The sequence below is a fragment of the Rhinatrema bivittatum genome, chromosome 1 (genome assembly GCF_901001135.1).
Source record: "Rhinatrema bivittatum chromosome 1, aRhiBiv1.1, whole genome shotgun sequence".
In the NCBI taxonomy this organism is placed as follows: Eukaryota; Metazoa; Chordata; class Amphibia; order Gymnophiona; family Rhinatrematidae; genus Rhinatrema; species Rhinatrema bivittatum.
The window spans coordinates 615,357,610-615,376,439 of NC_042615.1; the positions used below are offsets into that span (position 1 = coordinate 615,357,610).

General features: G+C 41.2%; 1 protein-coding gene across 7 annotated transcripts in view; it reads right to left on the reverse strand.

Annotated features, from left to right (window-relative positions):
- Nucleotides 1-18,830, reverse strand: part of COMMD10 (COMM domain containing 10) — a 505,110-nt gene that overhangs the window by 77,584 nt on the left and 408,696 nt on the right. The window lies entirely within an intron of this gene.

Here is an 18,830-nt window from a genome sequence, read left to right on the forward strand (position 1 = left end):
AGTTTACTGCAAACAATCTGGAAAGATTTACTAATGCTGATGTGCTAGCACCTGCTATACCAGCACTCATACTGACTCTTGATGTTCATTACTTTCCCCTCCATGAGTGGAAACACCTTCTCTTTTATAATGGCCTCCAGTCTTTTTCATGAAACCAACATTAAGTTAAGCAGCTTATAGCTTGTTCTGGTTAAGAATGCTTTTTAAAACATGGGGTCTGCGCATGTGCTGCAATAAATGATTCCAAAAAAAATGTATAACTGAGATCAGACTACATTATTTATTGTAATTTCTTGTTCTTTAATCCCCAGTTCTTTATCCAAGTTTATCCTCCTGTTTGATGTAATTGCACTCTGTCGTGCCTGTTTAATGTTATAATGTAAACCAAATTGATATGTAACATTGCTACATGAATTTCGGTATATAAAAATGTTAAATAAATAAAAATAAATAAATAAATATAACCCCTTACCCGGTTTCTCATAATATCCATGGATGAAATTCAATCACTTCATGCTCCAGTTCTTCATTTACATGCTCTTAGATTATGTAAACATTACTGTGTATCGTACTCTTCTTGAGTTGTCTTCCTTGCTCATTGTTTCTGGCATAAACCCTAAGCAAAAAGTACTTTGGGATTTCTGCTGTGTCCCTATCCTAATAATTGTATACTTTATCCACAAAAGGGCCTATAGCATTCCTCACTATCCTTCTGTTATTAATATTCCTATTTCTACTTAATCAGCATTTCCAAAGATAGTGAAAGGAGGGCCACAAAAAGGGTGTAGTACCTCCAACATAAGCTCTACACAGAGAGAGACTTAACTCAAAATGCACTCACTGGAGGAAAGAAAAAAAAAAACAAACGAGGGAAGGAGGGGGTGGAAGTGGTGGATTAATAGAAACATTCAAATCTTTGTCAGGGAAAGAAGGTGGCATTTTCCAAAAAAAGCAACTTAGGAGCCAAAGACCACAATGAGAAGTTGGGAAGAGGAAGGCTCAGAGGAATTATGATGCTATTCTCTATTAAGAAAGTAGATCATGTCTGGAGTCGCCTGCCAGCAGAGATGGCAACAATTAAACCGCTGAAAGAATCCTGGTTTGTGAGTGATAAGGTAGTAGGGAGACAACAGACCAGAAATTGAGTAGGGTATGCAGGGACTCAGTAGTCAGGAGCAACTAGGTAGACAGGGTATGCCAACATGGCCTTAGCTGACAACAACTACTATGTTGATATATTTATTAGTGTATCGACCCTGGATGCAATGTACTACCTAAATCACCTATCCAAAAGGAAATGGTTTTTTGGCGCCTTCATTTTTTTTTTCCAAATCTTCCCTGTCCCCTTCCACATCACCCACCCCATCCCCTGTAGAGGGGATACTTCAATTCAGCTACACCTTCATGCACTCTGCCAAATGTTCACAGTCAAACAAATGTGTTAGGTTGGGCATGGAAAAAGCTCTTCTTCCCTCTGCTACCCAGACAGAATTTCTAGTCATCACTTCCTCTGGTCTCTGTTAGCTCGCCAACCAAAATACTAGTTTTGGTCATATCTGAGTCCCCCCTGCAGATGGACAATGCCATGCAGTGTGATGATCTACTGGACCATAGATTTAGGAATTCCAAGTACAAATAAGTTATGCCAATGTAATCCCTGTGAGTGGTTGTTTTCACAATGCATACATCACAAAATATCTGCAGTGAGTGGTATTTTACGTCTTGATCCCTTGCCTACACTGTACCCCTTATGCTAGTCTACTGACTATTATAGAAAAATGTTACGCTATCAACTAGGGAGAATATAGCTCAGAGAGACATCGAAAATCATTTTCATCTTGTTTTCTGAGCCATCAAGACAGGTGAAATTGAGGCACGGATCGAAAATTTGTGCCCTCAGTTACAGGGTTTTATATGCAAATTACTGATTTATTTATTTAAATTTTTTTATGATACCTGAACTGGAAAGCAAGAGTTCTGTTAAAGACATCAGAATAGGAGGTGCATTTACAAAATGTTATTTGGATACAGGTTTAAATGTAACCACCTTATTTGCAAGGCAATTTTATAAGAATTTTGAGGAGTCTAAAGTAGAAGACACTAACTAGGTGAAAATGATAATGGCATGAATTTGCCTGTAGCTGGCTGCACAGAAGCTAAAATAGAATGTTTGTGTTGCTCATTACTTTGTCTAAGAGTTATATATTTAATGCACGTTGATATTACTATGTTAAGTGTATTCCCAACAGTTAAGTATGTTTGCTTGTATATCTCCTAGTGTTTAAGCAATTCATAAATCCATAGGTCAAGCTAAGCTTGCTTAGTGATCATTTTTAAAATCCATAGTCGTCTTTTTTGAGTAAAACTAAGATTATATTAAATAGCTTACTAAACTGACTCTCTGAGTCTATGGGAAGTCTATTTATGGATTCAAAAGCAGCTTCAAAAAGTTGAGCTTTCAGACTACATTTGACTGTCCAGAAAGGGAGTTTGATGCACCAACTCAAGAACTCTATTCCAAGCATACAGTTCAGCAAGGTGAAAAGTACAGAGATGGGAATTGGCAGTAGAGAAGGACACAGTTAAGAACAATTTGCCCCAGAAACAGAGTTCATAAGGAAAAGTGTAGAGAAAGACAGAAAAGAAGATAGGTAATGAGGAGTTGCAGAATGGGTCATGTTAAATTAAAGATGGCAGTTAGACATTCAGGTAGTGGTGTTTGATATTTGTAACTAAATTATTGGTGAAATTTCTGATATAGAGAGGTAGATCTGGGAATCTTCAGTATAAAAGTGGTACTGAAAGCCATGGGAGGAGATCAGAGCTCTGAAGGAAGAAGTGTAGAGATAAGAGACAAGAGTGTCTAGGATAGAGCTTTAAGGCATACCAACTGATAGCAGAATAGTGGTGGATGAAGAACACCAGAAGATAGAATATAAGTAAGATGAGAGAGGTATGAAGAAAATTAAAATTAAAATTAAACAATGTCTTGAAATCTAATGGAGTACAGTGTGACAGGGAATAGATGGTGATCAACAGTGTCAAAACCAGAGGATATGCCAAGAAGGTTGAGGTCAATGAAGACCTTGGCAAAAGCAGTTTTAGTGGAATATAGACAGCAAAAACCAGTCTGGAGCAGATCATGAATGAAACAAAGCAAGGAAAGTAGAAGTGAATGGCATGTTCAAGCAGTTTGGATGTGAAAAGGAGGAGGGAGATGAGATGATAGTTAGCAAGGGAGTTGGAATCCAATCAATGTTATTTGAGGTATGATCACAGCACATTTGAAGGAAGAGAGACAATTGCAGTGGCAAGGGATCGATTAAGGATGTGATAGATGAAGATGAAGACTGCAGGGGAGACATAGAACAGAAAAGCTGGGGGGGGGGGGGAATGGAGTCATAGAAACAAGTAGTGAGTTTGGAGGAGGAGAGAAGATGGGAAGTTTCCTCCTCTGTGATTTCAAAAAAGAAAGTAAGTATAGCAGTGTTCAAAGGAATTGGAGATGAATGAAATGGGGACAGAGGAGGTGGTATGGTAGAAAATTCACAAATAATCATGTCAATCTTTTCAGAGAAGAGGTCAGCCATAGTCTGGGCAGAACGTGAAGAGGGGATGGGAGGTAGAGGCAGTTTGAGGAGTGAGGTGAAAGTTGCATAGAAATGATGGGGGCAGGGGAAGGTGGAGGCAAAGATGTTTGTTAGGTGGCCATATTAATTTTACTTAGCAAGTATAATAGCAGGTCTGAATAAGACAAGCATGGATTTGAAATATATGAACTCAGCATGAGAATGGATTTCAGCCAAAGATTACCTGCTGAATGAGTGCAGGAACAGAAGAAGCAAATTCTGAAATTGAGCCAAGGTTATGGTTTGGTGTCCAAAGCAAAGAACAGTGTTATAAGAAGAAAGTGTTTCACTCACAGACTCTGTCAAGGTTGGAGATCAGAGATGAGACAATACTGAAGAGGATATGGGGATCAATAGCCTGGATATTCCTAAATATGTTGCTAGTGATTGGATGAGACTGTAGGGGAGAGTGGCTAAATGTGAAAGTGATCAGATGTTGGTCAAAGAGTAAGAACAGAGATGGAGAAGACTGCGAGAAAGCAGTTGGAAGAAAGGACTAGTTTGATGCAGTAGCCATGTTAGTGAGAGGGAGAAGTAGAGCATAGTTTGAGGCTGAATGAAAGGCGAGGAACTTTGAGGCAAAAAGTAAGAAGGGCCATCAATATGGTGGTTAAAGTCACCAAGAACAAGAGAAGGGGAAGATGGTTCCAGGAAGAAGTAAAGCCAGCAATCAAAGTCAGGATGGAAGGAGGATGACGGATGACAGCTACCTGGAGCAAAAGCGGGATAAAAAGATGGATGGAGTGGGCCTCAAAGAAAGAAAAAGAGTGGATTCGGGTAAAAAAAAAAAAAGGGTTGCATCCTGCAAGAGGAGAAGAGTAGTGACCCAACACCACTACTAAGGGCTACCCATTGAGGTATATGGGAGAAATGTTAACCTCCATGACAGAGAGCAGCAACAGAAGTAGAGTCCTCAGGGGAAGCCAAGTCTCAATCAAAGCAAGAAGCAGAAAAGAATAAGAAATAAAGAGGTCATGAATTATTATGCAAATTTATTACAAACAGAGCAGGCATTCCACTGAGAACATAAGAAAGGGAGAGAATAGGTAGGAAGGAAGGCGATCGTGATAAGACTGGAGTGGTGACGGGTTGAAGTACACAGATAGGGTAGCAGTTGTCTTGGAGGGCCAGGATTGGAGTCAATATATCCAGTTAAAGGGAGGAGGAGAAGGAGGAAGAAAAGAGTACAAAGAGAAGGTATGATGACAGTGATAAGCAAAAGATGACCTCAGCAAGAGATCTAGGTGTCATAGTGGATAACACATTGAAATCATCGGATCAGTGTGCTGCGGCAGTCAAAAAAGCAAACAGAATGTTGGGAATTATTAGAAAGGGAATGAATAAAACAGAAAATGTCATAATGTCTCTGTATCGCTCCATGGTGAGACCGCACCTTGAATACTGTGTACAATTCTGGTTGTCACATCTCAAAAAATATATAGTTGCAATGGAGAAGGTACAGAGACAGGCAACCAAAATAATAAAGGGGATGGAACAGCTCCCATATGAGGAAAGGCTGAAGAGGTTAGGGCTGTTCAGCTTGGAGAAGAGACGGCTGAGGGGGGATATGATAGAGGTCTTTAAGATCATGAGAGGTCTTGAACGAGTAGATGTGAATTGGTTATTTACACTTTCGAATAATAGAAGGACTAGGGGGCATTCCATGAAGTTAGCAAGCAGCACATTTAAGACTAATCGGAGAAAATTCTTTTTCACTCAACGCACAATTAAGCTCTGGAATTTGTTGCCAGAGGATGTGGTTAGTGCAGTTAGTGTAGCTGGGTTCAAAAAAGGTTTGGATAAGTTCTTGGAGGAGAAATCCATTAACTGCTATTAATCAAGTTTACTTAGGGAATAGCCACTGCTATTAATTGCATCAGTGGCATGGGATCTTCTTAGTATTTGGGTAATTGCCAGGTTCTTGTGGCCTGGTTTGGCCTCTGTTGGAAACAGGATGCTGGGCTTGATGGACCCTTGGTCTGACCCAGTATGCCATATTCTTATGTTAGAACTGAAGCTCTAGAGCATTAGACAGAGCAGAAGGCACAATGGCTGGGGAGACGGGAAATGTAGACAGTGGACTTAATGCTTGCAGTGGGGAACATGATTGGGGAGGGTAAGCATAAAGAGGAGGAAAAAAAAAAGAGTAGTGGAGCCATTAGAAGAGAAAGAAAAAAGTACCGCTGACCTGATGCTGTCCTATGGTAAGCATTGAGAGGTGCTGCTTTATGGCCTACAAGTTGACTTTATGGCCTACAAGTTGACAGGGCATGGAAAGACCTTTGATACCCAAGTCTCAGTGGATTGTGGTAATCTGTAGACTTATGTCTTGTTCTGCTCTATGTTAAGCTATTGTAATTGTGTTTGGGTAAATACAAAAAAAAAGGAAAGAAAATAGTAAAGGAGGTGGGTAGGCGGGCCTAAAGTGAGCAAGTCTATATAAGAACAGGGAAACTAGGGTGTGTGGGTGAGGGGTGGTGTGGGAGAAGTTTAAAGTCCCAGCTAAAACTTGGTTTATCATAAATCTTTGCCATTTGTACTCCCTTTCCCCCTCTTCCAGAGTCACCACTGTGTTGCCTGCCTTCACTACAAGCTGTAAGCAAATCAGTCTTTGACCACAGAGCTGCCCCTGGGCACATACACACTCAGGAAGTCCCCTCCACAGTTCTGCTTTCCATTTTCACTGAAAGAGGGATTATCAGTAGAGTGCTTCGGGTATTGGCCCCGTGGACAGTTCTGATCAATATGTTCATGAATTATAATTCTTCATAAACAGGATGTAGATGCATGGAATGTTCTAACAGGCAAGGAAGGTGGTGGAGGAAAAACTGTAATGGAATTATTGAAGGCTAGAGATGAATATAGATTACAAAGATTTGAAGAGAAAACCAGAAATCAACTATGGTACATAGCATTGCAATTGGGCAGACTAGATGGACCTTATTGTCATTATTTTCCATCATATTTTATGTTTTTACTTTTATAAGAGTTGAAATTCTTCAAGGGAGGCTTTCATCAGCTGGGTGAAAACCACATTGACGTGCCACAACATTGTGGTAGGATTTAGGAAGGGTTTCAGTTAAAGCTGTAAAGAAGTGGAGTTTCTCTCCTGACAGAGAAAGGAAGGAGGCGGTCCAGAGAAGAGCGACCAAAGTGGTGGGTGGTCTCCATTGAATGACACTTATGAGGAGAGGTTAAAGAACCTGAATATGTATACCCTGGAGGAGAGGAGGAGCTGGGGTGATATGATACAGACCTTTGATACTTGAAAGGTTTTAATGATCCATGGAAACAATTTAGTAGAGCTAGGAGTCATAATTTGAAACTCCAAGGAGGAAGATTTAGAATCAATGTCAGGAAATATTTCTTCACAGAGAGGGTGGTGGATGCCTGGAATGCCCTTCCGGAGGAGTGGCGAAGACTAAAACTGTGAAGGATTTCAAAGGGGCATGGGATAAATACTGTGGAGCCCTAAAGGCTAGAGGATGGGAATGAATAAAAAAGCTTGGGGGTATCCTGCACGGAGCAGCAGTTACTACCCTTAACAGAAATGTGGAGGTAACCTGTACCAAGCGGCAGTTACTACCTTAAACAGAAACGTGCGGGTAATCTGCACGGAGTGGTAGTTACTACCTTGGGAAGCTTGCTGGGCAGACTGGATGGACCATTTTGGCCTTTTTCTGCTGTCATTACTTTGTTATTATGTAAGCTGATGATATGTACCAATTGCACTAAGATTGAGAGAGTTAACTTTCAGAATGAACCCTGAAATGTGTGAAAAGGTACATTTTATTAAGTTTTTCCAACAGGGAAAACACATTAGATCAATTTTTAATCTCAGCATTCAGTAAAATCTATTTCTATTATATCTAGTTATATAAAGATCATCCATGGTCCACTAGATTGAAACGTCAGCCTCATACAGCTCTGAACAACACACCATATTCAATTCTACATAAAACTTAAAGAATGAATCTCAAAGCCTCTGAATTAGATTACTTTTTCCTTTAAGAGAATAAACTCATATATTTCATGTAATGTAGATAGTAATCACTTTTAGTCAAATAATTTAATATATAATTTGGGTATATGCAGTCAGAACAATTTTGCTAAGAGATGATTATTGACTTGATGGCTGTGTGGTTTTGTGTAAGAAAGAGAGGGAGGTCTGGTCAAAGAATAATTTATTCTTCTAGGACAGTAGTCAAAGCCCAGAAGGATAGGGAATCTCAGCACTAGCACATGCATAGATTATGAAGGGGGTTATAATTTGTGGCCCCTTAACAAAGGCTGTTGCTGTTATTAGAGGGAGAAAAGTGAGAGTAAAAAAACAAAATACAATGAAAAATTCTGAGAATTACAGTTCACAATGCCGTTGCCCTACTGGCGGCAGGATCCAATTGAGCTAGAAATCCAAGAAAGGAGGAAGAAGCTGCTGGGCCAGGAAAAAAAAATTGTTATTGCAATCCCACGAGTTGCTACAGGCCTAAAAAGAATTAAACAAGCATTGAATTTTATACTGGAAGAGAATGAGGATCATTGCAGGATTAGTGGCAATGCATGATTCTTATGGTTTCTGTGATTTAAGCCTTAATCCCCAGGACAGCATCCCAGCTTTTTAAAAAAAATATGCTTCTCTCCCAGCCTCCTCTTTCCTGGCCCAGACAATAACATTCAACTACAAACCTGTTCTCCTACTGATAATTCATTTTTCCCAAGGAAACTCCTTATGACTTTGCAGCCTGAATACCTAGCCATTTCTGATCCAAGAATGAAGTAAGGAAATGTGAGTTATGCTCAATTTAGATAACATGTTTTTAAGATGACTGAAATATGAATGTATATGAAAGATGTGAGCATGAACAGCAGCCGGGGTTGAAACCTTGACAAATGGCTCTTCTACTTACAAGTTTCAAACTTGTGCTAATTCAACCCTTTTTTAATTTCTAAATAAGATCTATAATTTGAACAATTTGCTTTTACATGACACCTTACAAACAAATGGGATTCCAAAGTATATTACAGTTATACCACTTTGAAAAATTCATGTGGCTACTTCTTTTATGGATAGATTATACTTTTCCACTGCTTAATATTTATTCTATGCAAATAATAAAAATGAAATGTAAAAAAAAAATGCATGCATAAAAACTATGCCATTGAAGAAATAAAGCATTTCTAAATGTACCTATTTAATGCTTTTGAGAGATTTTCCCATATGCTCACAATGAAGTGATTTTCTTTTAAATCAACCATACTCTAAGTCTTTTGTATGAATTTGCCAACTGTCTCAGTTCCCCCTGTTTGAGTAACTGAACACTAGGGACAATTCCTACTTTGGTTCTGCAATAAGCATCTAGAGGTTGCTGCATTAATATCTAGGGACTGAACTGAATGCTTCATCAGAGACAAAATAATAATGTCCTCTTTTGTGTGGGTTTAATAATTCTGTCCTTATGCCTTCCTTATGTGCAAAAAGATGAAGCTGAAATGTAAATAATTCTGGGTTTACATAGCTAGCATGTGTAAAGTGCTAAATATTGGCCATAACTTATGCTCTCAAATTAAGCAGGAAAGTAAACAGCAAATTAACTTGTTCTAGAATTGTACTTGAGACAAAACCTTAGCAAATGTCAAGGTCTTAAGAAAAAGAAGATTCAGCAGAATTTTTGATCAAGGCAAATTAATTAATGGACTCATACTGTGATTACCACATAAAGCTTTACGTCTTTGCTCATGGCTATGGTCCTATTTATATTATGGTGGCAGTCTAATATTACAGGATCTGCTATTTCTGCAATATAAGTAAGGCCTTACCAAACATCTGCTTCTTGCTGTTGGGCTGCTGACCAGCTGTTTCTTGCAATTTTGTCTAGCTTTGCAGCAACTATGTGAAGATATTCTCACAATTTAGGTAGGACCTTACTCATGAGTTAGAAAAATATCTAAAAATAAATCACCAATTTTAAAACAAGGCAAGTATTATGGCATCAATGCTACAACATTCCTGAGCTATATAATGCCGAAAATCCTGAAAATATTCAGCCAGCATCATTTTCCTTTTGCCACAAAAAAATTAAAAAAATTGTAGCCTGAGTTGCCATAGAAATACTAATCATTCAACACCAAGTTTTGGGACATAGTAGTAAGTAAATAAAATATCCAACCAAAGAGGAAAGAAAATAAGACCTTTTTCTGTCATTCAGCTGAACTCTCTGTTGTGCTTGAGGTCAACCGTTAGATGAATCAAGAGCTGGATAAGGAACATTCTGCATGTAAGTGAAGAGTAGGGAAACTAAAATTATTTAAACTGGAAGATGATAATTATACTTTTTTAAACTAATAATGCATTTACTGTACATAATATACATGAAGAAATGCAATGGACCATTAGAAAAACTCTCTCAGACAAACAAACTCAAGGGCCTATTGTATTTACTAATGATGTGCATTATGGTGATTTGAAAAATAGGCTCCTTAATATGGAAAAGAAGAAATAAATTCTGAGCTAAAGTCCTTTAAGCCTTCAAAAAGGACAGCGAAACAAAAAAAGGAAAACATGAGCCAATTTACTCAAGTACGTGAATAACAGCAGGGATGTCTACTAATTAAATATAAATGCAACAACGAAATAGACCTCCTATATCTAATGCTCTGAGGAGAAATTAACAATGGTCAGAAGACACTTCTGTAATGGCTGCAGACTAGCTTCTCAGGAAGGATTTCAAATGAGAGGTGTCAATGAATATATATCTAACCTCTTGACACTTAATACAACACTTACAGGGAAACCTTAATACAAAATGATCACCAAGAGCAACAGCATCTTGGTGAAGCAAAAAAAAAAAAAAAAAAAAAATTGTTTACATCTCTCTTGGGTAGCCCTAGAGACGGCCACAAAAATCTAAAACTTTTTTCCCCATAAAAAGTTGTATCCTATGGTGGAAATATGTTTTTAAGATCCAATCTCGGAATATGTGGAAAATACAGGAAGCCAACAGAGTGGTGATACTAAGATGTACTTATGCTGGCCTCTTTAGTAACTGACTGGCATCCAAACTGTCAGTAGAAAGCTGACCCAACAAAGCCTCTTCATCAGTTCTCTAATATCTCCTCTGAGGCAGGTAATACATTTTTGACAATAGAGGAAAAGATTCTGGCTGCCAGGCCTGCATTTCCCAATAGGCTAACTAGGCCTATGCCTAGAGCAGCACAATTTGGGACATGGGGGTGGAACATCAAAGTTCCTGGCCCTTTAATAAAAACATAAGAAGTGTTATGCTGGTTCAAACTAAGGTCCACTGAGTCCAGTATTCTGTTTCCACAAGTGGCAAGTTCAGGTTGCGAATATCTGGCAGATTATCAATAGTTTATCTATTTCTTCTACCCTGTGGACCTCTAATCTCACTGCTGATCTTTCCTCTCCCTGATCTGATTCCCTCTGCTGCTGCTCTGCAGAACCCTGGGCTCTGGCACTACCTCCACCATTATAAAAAATCAGTGACCATGGGATTTGTTAATTCTGCACTGAACATCTGTTTCCTGCCATTGGGCTGCTGATCAATTGTTTCTTGCTATTTTGTCAGACTTTGCAGCAACTATTTAAAGATCTTTCTGCAAGCCAGGCACTAAGTCATGTGCTCACAGGTGCCTCATAGAAGCCCAGATGAGTGGGGTCTCAGTGCATGGCTCGGCCTGACTCGGTCCCTGTACTCACTCATTTTTGATAATGGTGGAGGTAGAGTGGGAAACCTGAGCTCTGCATTGGATGGCTGGAGGCAAAGGATCATAGATGTAGAGTGTGGTGGGAATCAAATCAGAGGACTGCAGGAAGAGCACATTAATCAGGGATTCATGGCTGGAAATCGGAGATTCATGGGGGTGGGATTCAGAGGTCAATGGGGCAGAGTGGGCAGCAGAAACACAAATCTGTCCCTGTCTCCTGCATTTTCAACATTTCAAAAAGGTATATTTTTCAAGCATATTCCTTGGGCAGATGAATATGGACTTGGGAAATTCAAAAGCCTAAAGTGTAGCTGCTTGCTGGTATTTTCTAAGTTTTCAACTTTCACTCTCGGGGCCATTTTATTATTAACAGCAGCTGTCTTAATAGCTTGAAACTCAGGAACACCTATGGTCTATCAAAAGGATTATCATAAGAGTAGGAATTTGCTAACACTTCGTTTATAGTACCTGAGATGTCATCTAAGTACCTAGAAAGAGACTGCTCCATAGTTGAAACAGCGGTCCATAACGAATCTAAATTTACAATCTTGGACTTTACCAAAACATTGTTTCTGGATAATACTATTTTCTCTCAGATGTAAGGAGAGACGTTTTTGACTGCCATTCCTTCCATCTTGTGCTCAATGGTGTTCCCCCTGAAGCCGCACTGTTGGCCTCTGTCACTTGCTAGGCTCTACAGAAAGTTTCTCCTCTTCAATGGAAGGCAAAATGCTCTCTACCACAATTTCTGGTTTAGTTTCTTCATCCATAGCCAGTAATAAAGCCAAAATATTCCCCCCTCCTACTGCCGATGTTTCTCTGTGTCATCATGACTGTGTTGGCATTTTCGAGCTCTGGCAGAGACTGTATCCACTCAACTGGAGAAGAGACTGCATGAGAAACACATTGGTCCATCGGTCCAATCTGAAGAGACACAGATTCATAGGAGAAGCCCACAGGCTCCACTTCTTTTTCACCATAACTGTTCCAGGAATCACAGTCCACAAAGGGAAATAAATGAACATGGAGCTTAGGCCAGCGGGCCACTTTCTACCATGGACATCTTATTGTTTGAGTACTTGAGAGGGATAGGGACTAAATAGCTCTGTGTCAAAGGAACAGGCTGAATCAGTGCTGGTTTTACTCTATTTTATGCATGATGATGTAGTCATGTTTTCCTTAAGGAAAACTAAATTACATCTCCATGCATTCAATGGAGTTAAAGCAGGACTGGTTCATTCTTTTCCTTTTGACATGGAATTATACAGTTACTGTAATAAAAGATCAATATCTGATGTAGTATTACACTATGGGGGTAATTATGAAACAGTCCACATAACTTAGATGGCATATATTTACATAAATTATACTAATTTTCAAAGGGAAATTATACCCTCATTTCCCCTTTTCAAAATTATTCCACCAAAATTACCCACACACCTGCCAAGTGTCTGCAGAAATTCTTCAAGAAATTTAATGAGCATACTTTTGAAAATGTTTAAATATGTGCATAACTGAAAAATCCCTCCTTAAGTCCACCTCTGTAACGCCTCCACTCAGTCTGAGTAAACTTATGCAAGAGCATTACAAATGTAGCTAAGCTGACTTGCATATCAGACGGACAATTTTGTAAAAAGCCATTTCTGCACATAAAACACTGTTATACTCATAGAAGTCCCTTAGAAAATTATCCTCCCTATGTTCACTTTGGATAATACAGAAAAGGCAACAGGAAACAATTTGAAGATACAAAAATGGATTTTAAGAAATAATTATTTTTCTGTTAAGCTAATCAGTTTATAAATTCTTCTGCCTAGCAAATTTGTGTATGAAAAATCATTGGTTATTTTAAAGGAAAACTGTATAACTTCAGAATACAGGAGTATTAAGAAATGTAATGATCTAATATGTTTCTGAATGAGATTTATTTGCTTATTTTTGATATTCCACAATATCCCTGAAAGCCTGAAGAGGATTCCATAAAAGCAACACAGTCAAGTACATATTTAATGCAACACACAAAATAAAATCCATAGCACAAAATCCAAAAAATAACCCCATCCAGTCTACAGACCTAGCCATAAGCCTGCACAAATCACAAGTTCTCGACATTCTTTTATTTAAACTAGGTAACACATCTAGTGGAATGGACTTCCAGTGTGCCAGATCAAAACAGCTAAATGCACATTTTGGTATTCCCAGTGAATGTTTAACCAAAAGAGCCTGCTATGCAGACCTTAAAGACCTTCTCAGCTGGTAATGCTGCAATAGAGAAGTCAAATAAGCTGGACCCAACTGGTTGAAACACTTAAAAATTATAGAAATCACCTTAAAATTCAACTGGGCTCAACAGACAACCAAGTGCAACTCCTTCAGAATAGGCATGATATGACACTCATTCTACTCCCCAGCAATATACATACTACTGTGATCTATAAGCTACTATAAGATTGCAGTAATCAGTTCTATTCATAATTAATTAATGGATAATAGAAGCCAAATCTGTCGTATCAAGAAAAATAACTGCAATTGATGAATCTGCTGAAGACACATGAAGGAGCAGATATCTGCATACCCATCCTTAGTATACCCATTCCTACAACTATGCCTAGTTTACTGCCCCCCCCCCCCTCCCCCCCCAACTGCTAGACAATGAGATCTCCCCACTACTAGAATTCTTAGTAACAAACATTAGCCTGAAAACACCTACCATAATTCTTGGAGACTTCAACCTCCACATCGACAAAAACCCCAGATCACAAAACTGCCAAACCCTGCTCGACATGCTCTCCAGCCTAAATCTGAACCAACTAGTGAACAACCCCACTCATAAAGCAGGCCACACCTTGGACCTGATTTTCAACAACCACTACTTCTCAGAAACATCAATTACTTCCACACCAGTCCCGTGGTCTGATCACCATCTATTACAATGCAAGACAAAAGTACAAACCAATCACCTGACAAAATCTAATGAACCACTATCTTTCAAATACAGACCTCCCATCCAACCCGACTTACTCAGACTAGAACTAGGAAAACAGCTAGCAAACCTAGACCTCTCCAATATCAACAACGCCACTCAATCCTGGTTCCACCTAACAGAACAAACTGCAAATAACATAAACCCCGAGAAATTGAAACTGATTAAAAAAAAAACGAGAAAAAAATAACCCATGGTTCAACTCTCACCTTAGATCAATGAAATCCAACCTTAGGAAAATGGAAAAAGAATGGCGTAAAACCAAATGCCCTGTAACCCTGCAAAGATACCGCTCACAACTCGCCACCTACAAAAAAACAATTCTGAACACCAAACGCGACTACTATAGTCAAAAGATAAAAAACTCAACAAATAACTCCAACTCCCACTTCAACATTGTGAGAAACCTCACAGATGAGAATAACAATAACACCCCCACATCTGAAACAAAGATTTTAATCCAAGACCTTGCCATGTTCTTTAAGAATAAAATAAACAAAATAACTGGCACCTTCAACAGATCATCAATCACAGAAGAACCTCAGGACACAACAAAGATTACACCATGGTCGAATTTCAACCCAATTTCAAATATTGAAGCTGAAAAAATGCTAAAGAAAATAAACCCAGCGTGTCATGATCTAGACATTATTCCAACCCGAATGCTAAAAGAAATGGCACACATAATTGCCCCAACCATAGCAGCTATCATAAACAAATCTCTTGAAGAAGGTGAACTACCAACTAAATTAAAAATCGCAACTATTACTCCAATACTAAAAAAAAAGAATTTAGTTCCAGATGATTTGAATAACTACCGTCCTATCTCTAACCTTCCCTTACTTGCAAAGATGACTGAGAAAGCAGCACTGATACAGCTCAATGAACACCTAGAGAACAACAAAATACTACATCCTTCACAACACGGCTTCAGGAAAAATCACAGTGCAGAAACCCTGCTACTCAATTTATCAAACAAAATAATAAGAGGCTTCGACAATAAACGAAACCACTTACTAATCCTGCTAGATCTCTCTGCGGCATTCGACACCATAGACCACAAAAGCCTGATATAAAGACTCACAAGCATAGGTCTCTCAGGCAAAACACTCGACTGGTTCACCTCATTCATAAACGACAGGTTCTTCAAAGTAACCTTTAACAACAACTCCTCTGATCCATTCCCACTTGATACCGGGATACCACAAGGGTCCGCCCTCTCGGCCACCCTCTTTAATATATATCTACTCCCACTCTGCCAACTCATTTCTAGCCTAGGCATAACATACTATATGTATGCCGACGACATACAACTCCTCATTCCTATAACCTCAACGATCGAAGACGCACTGAGTCTAACAGCAAGTCACCTCATCCCAATTAGAAACATGTTAAACCACCTAAAGTTATGCCTCAACATGAACAAAACAGAATGAATCCTCATTGAAAGAAACAACACAGGACACATAACCCAACTTCCTTCCTTACAAATTGACACTAACATACAACTAAAGAATAGTACTAAGGACCTCGGCATCTGGATTGACAACTAACTAAATTACATAAAGAACATCGCAACAAAAGCAAAAGAAGGTTTCCATAAACTTCACATTCTCAAACATCTTAAACCGCTCCTACACCAACAAGAATTCAGAACTGTACTACAATCACTTATTTTCACCAGCCTCGATTACTGCAACTCGCTCCTAATCGGCCTTCCTAAATCCACCTTAAAACCTCTCCAACTGTTACAGAATGCCGCAGCCAGAGTCCTAACTGGCAAGAAAAAATCAGACCACATCACCCCCGTCCTAAGAAGTCTTCACTGGCTACCGGTCGAACAAAGAATCAGGTTCAAATCCCTAACAATCTTACACAACGCAGTCTACAGAACACACAATACCGCCCTCGAGAACATGATCCAGATACACAAAACTCAATGCACAACAAGAACAACCAGCAAACTGCATCTAGCCATACCCCCTCTCCCTTCAGCAAAGCTCTCCAACACTAGGAACAGAGCCTTCTCCATTGCGGGGCCAAAATCATGGAACTCCTTACCAGACTGTTACGGCTATGGCTGCTGTGCAACCACCTCACCACCAGGGGTCCTTCAAGAGCAGGCTCTCCTGGCTGGCCCAATCCATCTGCTCTATGTCTTGGATGTTCCTTTATAGCCCTGCCTACCCTAGACTCCAGTGCTTCGGCATCTAGCTCATTGGGCTCCCTGCTCTAGCCTTGCCTTGCTGTGTGTGGCCTTCGGGCCTTCTGCCTTGCCTTGCTGTGTGTTGTGGCCTTTGGGTCTCCTGCCTTGCTGTGTGTGTATGGCCTCCGGGTCTCCTGCCTTGCTGTGTGTGTGTGGCCTCCGGGTCTCCTGCCTTGCTGTGTGTGGCCTTCAGGCCCTCTGCCTTGCCGTGTGTGTATGGCCTTCGGGCCCTCTGCCTTGTCGTCTGTGTGTGTGGCCTTTGGGCCCTCTGCCTTGTCGTGTGTGTGTGTGGCCTTTGGGCCCTCTGCCTTGTCGTGTGTGTGTGTGTGGCCTTTGGGCCCTCTGCCTTGACGTGTGTGTGTGTGTGGCCTTCAGGCTCTCTGTCTTGCTATAAGGTTCTTGTGACCCTGCCTGGACTTTGACTCTGTTGCCTGCCGCCTGACTTGACCGTGCCTGGACTTTGACTCTGTTGCCTGCCACCTGACTTGACCGTGCCTGGACTTTGACTCTGTTGCCTGCCGCCTGCCTTGACCCTGCCTGGACCTGGACCTGGACTCTGTTGCCTGCCGCCTGCCTTGACCCTGCCTGGACCTTGACTTTGTTCCCAGCCAGTACTCTGCTCCATATATCACAGCCATCGCCCAGCTTCATACATTCCTGCCGCATCACATTCCTTCCCAGCCATCATCAGAGACCTTCCAGCTATCCCTGTCTCTCTCCACCTGGAGTCACTCCTGAAGGTGGTGTTCACTACACCGGATCACTGCCCAAATGTTACAGTATGCCGAAGCCACCCTCCAGAGAGAGAGATAGAACTTTGTGTCAACCCGGTGAGTCAATTTTTTTTCTCTCAAACCACGACATGCCTCAGTCTCAAAGGTTTTATACCTGCAATTCCTGTCAGACCTTGAATTACCCAAGCTACCAGAACTCTCTAGCCTGTCAGCTTGCAGATCAGGAACATTGGGCCTGCAGTAACTGCTACAAGAGAAATGTTTCTGTCTACCAGGAATGTTTGAACTGTTCTACTCCTAAGCCTGGATGGTAGAAGTGTGCGTGTATCCCAAGCCTATTACCACCAGACAAACCTTGCCCCTGTTGCTCAGCTATAGGACCAGCTATTTCATTAGGAAGAACAGTCAGCTCGACTACCCTGCATTCTGCTTCTGGTCCAACTATGAAGGTTAGGATTCTTGATAGCTCATTACTACATGAAACCCTACAGAAAACTGCTCCTAAAAGCACAAGCTATCTTCTAGAAAGCCCACAAACTCACCTGGACAAGAAGGCTCCCGTGACTGCCATACGGGGGTTTCAGAAACAAGCTCTCCTAAAGCAGAGAAAGCTAATTAACCTGAGCAGAGCTCTGCTTCCCTCAGCTGCAGCCTGGTCACGACTAACGAACTGTGCCTCAAGACGTTCCAGAGCTGCCTGTTCTTTTAACAAGCTGCCTGTCCACCCTTCAGAACCAGGGAATCATGATCTAGGCTTCAAGGATTCATCTCTGCTTACCAAGTCCTTAGCCGTCCAGTCTTTATCCTCCCTTCGTTCCATCACAAGTACTTCCACTATTGGTGAACCATCCATAACAGATTCCATTACCCTGCTGCCTGAGGAGGGGTCCGAACCGGTCCTGCTGCCGCCCCTGGAGGGGTCCGAACCAGTCCTGCTGCCAACACTGGAGGGGTTTGAGACTGCTTGGTCACCCCAGGAGGGGTCTGAGCCTGCCGTGCAACCCCAGGAGGGGCCTGAGCCTGCCGTGCAACCTCAGGAGGGGCTTGAGACCACTTCGCTGCCCCAGGAAGGGGGTAGAAATTATCGCATCGCCCCAGGAGGGGTTGGAGACTGCTTGGTCACCCCAGGAGGGGTCGGAGACTGCTTGGTTGCCCCAGGATGGGTCTGAGACTGCTGGGTCGCCCCAGGAGGGGTTTGTGACCGCTTCGCCACCCCAGGAAAGGGTAGAATTCATTGCATCACCCCAGGGGTTTGAGATTGCCTGGTCGCCCCAGGAGGGGTCTGAGACAGCTTGGTCACCCCAGGAGGGGTCTGAGACAGCTCGGTCACCCCAGGAGGGGTCTGAGACTACTTCGTCACCCCAGGAAGGGGTAGAATTCATCGCATCATCTCAGGGGTTTGAGACTGCCTGGTCGCCCCAGGAGGGGTTTGAGACTGCTTCACTGCCCCAGGAAGGAGTAGATTTCTTCGAATCAGCCCAAGAGGGGTCTGAGACTGCTTGGTCGCCCCGAGAAGGGGTTGAATTAGTTACATCACCCCAGGAGGGGAGTGA